The following is a 4,240-nucleotide window of genomic DNA, read 5'->3' as shown; positions in this document are numbered from 1 at the left end:
ATGAAATGTCCTAGTATGGCAAACAACATCAAAGCGATCACACTATTGCTGGCTGACCATTCTTCGTCGGCTGTGGCACTCTGGAGAGGATAGCACGTTGTTGATTTCTCCAGTAGAGGGCATCTATTGAACATGCAATATGTTCATATTTGGTTACAGTCTGTGGTCTTACTGTGGAGAGTTTGTTGGTGTCAGTCTCCGTTGGTAAAACTTTAAGCACAAAATTGCTGGTCGTGCTAGAATAGACATCACAACTATAAAAAAGTCACACACGCATTTCATGTTTGTACGATTTTTCAAGATAGTAAAACTTATATTAAGCCCTTATATTAATAACTTAAAGAAGACAAGACTCAAGTACACAATAATAGTCCTCCATAACATGCAATTAAATTTCCAAATGAAACTGTTAATTCTCATTTGCCAATAAACTGTTGGAACTTTACAAATGCCAAATAGTGTAGAAGTAGTCCTATGGTACATCCTAAGGCATAGACAGTTACGCTACCCCCTGGGAGGAGGGTTTCTGTTCGGTCCTCAGTTATATCAGGCAGACCCTTAAAACCATTGCAAGGTGACAAATATCTCAGAAGGGCACAACAGGAAGCGCATACATTTTCTTTACAGTGGTATTCCCAAGTGAAGACATGGATTTACTCATTTCCTGCTGCAGCTTGTATTTCGGAGATTGTCTGCCAAGATCCTCATCAACACTTTCAGCTTAGAGTTGGGGATGTTCTACATTTAAACACACACACGTCTAGTTTACTATCCTTGTGGGAACACTATATAGGCGAAATGTGTTTAATACTGTACAAAACGTATGTTCTATCACCCTGCTCCAACCCCACACACACACACATTTAAAAAGAACTACACAATGGGACATAAATAGCATTTTGCGAGGAGTCGTGACATGACATGAAGATAACAGTTCTCCATCCACCTTATTTTTAACATAAAAACAGCTGCGGTCATTTGGACATGCCTGTTCGCTCCAAGAACAATATCTATAACGATACCAACAGAGCAGAGTCCACACCAACAACCGAACAGACAAATTATATGCTTGGAATCACTTTCCTAATGGCTTATTTTTTTCATCTGTTGAAGAATAAAAACACAAGCCAATCAGAATCCTTCCTGCTTTAAAGATGTCAAAAATTTTAAGTGCGGCAAATGACAAAACAGCAGCACACGTTTATATTTTATTACATATATTACTATCTTTAGTTATCAGTTTTGGTGTAGCCTATTGTTCATTGGATAGTTCCATCGTAGTATCCATGCAGTTGAGTTTACACCCTTGATGCGAGAAGTACCGTTTCCTCAAACAGTCTCAAATGGTCTATCGCATGCTGTTTTTCAAAACACAACCAACGTTTTTCCAAACCGCATCTCGATTATTATCAGATACCACACAGTACACTTCCGAAAACTCTTCAATTTAACAGACCTTTCTAAAATTAGCCTAAACCCCCAATTTCCATACAAGTGTGGTTTGTGTGCAGCTGAGAAGTCCAAAGACGTTTGTATTGAGTTGGCAATATATCAATGTGACTAAGCTCTTGAACTCATTGAGCTTCGTGTGAAACGCCAGCAGGATTTAAGTGTTGTTCATTAACCATTACTTAACCGTAAGTGTCGCCTGTCCACCTGTAGGCCGCACGACACAGTTTGTTTTTAGAGGGGTTTTTACCGTTTATTTTTTTCCTGTAGAGTTTTTCTAAAAGCATTTCAAAGTAGTTGTGAGCATAAACCAAGCCACGAGTTGAATCAGAACAGGAAAATACTGCGTACTCAAAGAACCTGTAAAAGCTTTGTTTGCCTTTTTAAGGTATTTTGCATGAAACCCGGGAGGCTTGTGACTGTCTTACTAACTGCAAAGTAATAAACAATATCAAGGTCGAGAAAAGTGTGAAAGACATCGTCATGATAGTCCATCTGCCATCAGTGGTTCAATCTAAATATTATTGTGAAGCTACAAGAATACTTTTTGTACTAAAAGTTATCGCTTTACTCAAGTCATCTCCTCTGTGTCTCCGTAACACCATTTTGGAGAATAACTTCTACATCTTCTATACTTGTTTCCGTTCAAATCAAAGCATTAATGAACATAGGACACATATCCTTGTGTTTCTGCACACACAGAAGAGCGTACAGAGAGTGTGTCCAGCAGATATTCTCCGAAATGCTGCTAGGGTGACTCTACGGTGATGTTACCGTGTCAAATTGTTGTTATTTTAGTTTTCTTTCCATACAAAAAGTATTGTTATAGCTTCATAACGTTACAGTTGAACCACCGATGACAGATGGACTACTCTGACGATGTCTTTTGGGTCTTGATAGTGTTCATTACTTGGCAGTCAATGGGACACAAGTCTGCCGGTTTTATCCAAAATATCTTACATTGTTTTTCGAAGACGAACAAAGTAGTTATGGGAAGTTCATTTTACCTGCTCAGTAAAACGAATCTTAATGTTAATTTTATCGAAACATAATTAAAATGTTGTGTCACTTCCCTAATATATCTAACGTTACTACTTATGCAAAAGTTGATCGCACAACAAACGATACAAAACCATAATGCTATGAGAAACAGAAAAAAAGCATTCATTGTTTACCTGGGTCTTTAGTCTACAATTAGAGCACCTCATCTGACAACAAGACTGAGTCATTCGTTCATCGCTTGACAGCCCAATAAGTATGAGCTAGAAAAAGAATTTAGTTGATCTCGAGTCTTCGTGTTTAAGCAGTATGAGCCGAAAAAAAAAAGATTAGTCATCTCTTGAGTCTTCAGGTTTGAGTTTTCATTTATCATGTGACTACCCATAAGCTTTAACCAATGTAATATGATCTGGAAATAGAACTGATTAGTTAATCTCCTTAAACAGTAAAACCTACGTGTGAGTGAACGAATCACTCCTCGAGTCACATTACAGATTCTTTCTAAATGAACGAATCGTTCGAGAACAACCCATCACTAGTACAAAGTTTTTATGGGTGTGGAACGACACGAGGGCGAGTGATTAACGATAAAATCTTCTTTCTGGTGTGACAATTTGATCACATTTGGGAAAGAACTACAATCCCATGAAGCACTGCAATGAAAGCCATTTAAAGTTGTTTGTTGTATCTATAAAAACAAACAGTTTACTGTGAAATATTCATGCATATACTTAAATGTTTATCTAGTTTGAGAGCATTGGGGTGCTTAATGGGAATGGTGGGAGCAAATATCTGTTTTGGAAAGCTTCCTTCACTGTGACTCTGATTGGTGGAATTTTCCATAGCATCATTGGTAATGTAGTTTTTATCACAAATTGTGCTATTAAACACAAACAATGAAAAAAAAGACAATAAGTTGAATGAATGTTAACAAATGGGTTCGGCAAAAGCATGGTTATTGTTAAAAATCAGTTTCAGTTTTTTTTTTTTTTTTTATTCTGGTACCTGCCTTTTGCACTTGAGAAGCCAGATTTGTATTTATTTATTTAAATAATAAATATAAACATTTTTGTGTTGTGTATGTGTATGCGAGTGTGTGGCTGTATGGTTCCAGAAAAGCCTGTAATGGAATAGGGCCAATGTAAGGTAAGGTGGAGGCCCCTGAATGTGTTTTCCATATGATTCCATTTGCATGCTTTCAGCTACTATAAATAATTCTTATTGGGTTTAAGTGGAATTAGTGCAGGTTTTCATCGTCAGCAGAGCCACTGATACTGTGAGAGCATGGACGCTCGCTTACATATCCCTGTGCACACAAGCAATAAAACTATATAGGCTTACAATTTATTGAAGGGTCTCAGATGGTGGCTGCTTCTACAATGACAAAGGTGGGAATTCCAACACCCTGTCAAACAGCTCACATCCATAGATTAATGTATTTCTATTTCCATGCAGTACCACACATGCCTATATTGTGCAAACGGTAAGTATTCGATATTTAACATACTTTTCATCCCAACAGCAAGGACCATAATTCATCTAAATGTTATTGCTTCCCATTATTCTATGCGTAAATATTTTGTTATTTGATAAACGAGCAAGATTTCAAACAGCGGGTTCCTACGGTAACAAAATGTAAACTTTATTGCAGATTGACATCTATATTTTTCAGATTGACAGAAGACAGAAAACGGCACAGTCATATGATATATGCATATTGCTGATTGGCTTGTGGCACCCGATTCTTAAAAAAAAACCCCAAAAAAGTCGAAAAATTGCTCAGCAGGTAACA

Source organism: Puntigrus tetrazona, chromosome 25 (genome assembly GCF_018831695.1).
Source record: "Puntigrus tetrazona isolate hp1 chromosome 25, ASM1883169v1, whole genome shotgun sequence".
In the NCBI taxonomy this organism is placed as follows: domain Eukaryota; kingdom Metazoa; phylum Chordata; class Actinopteri; order Cypriniformes; family Cyprinidae; genus Puntigrus; species Puntigrus tetrazona.
The sequence above is the reverse complement of the archived record's forward strand: the minus strand, read 5'-3'. Positions refer to the sequence as shown.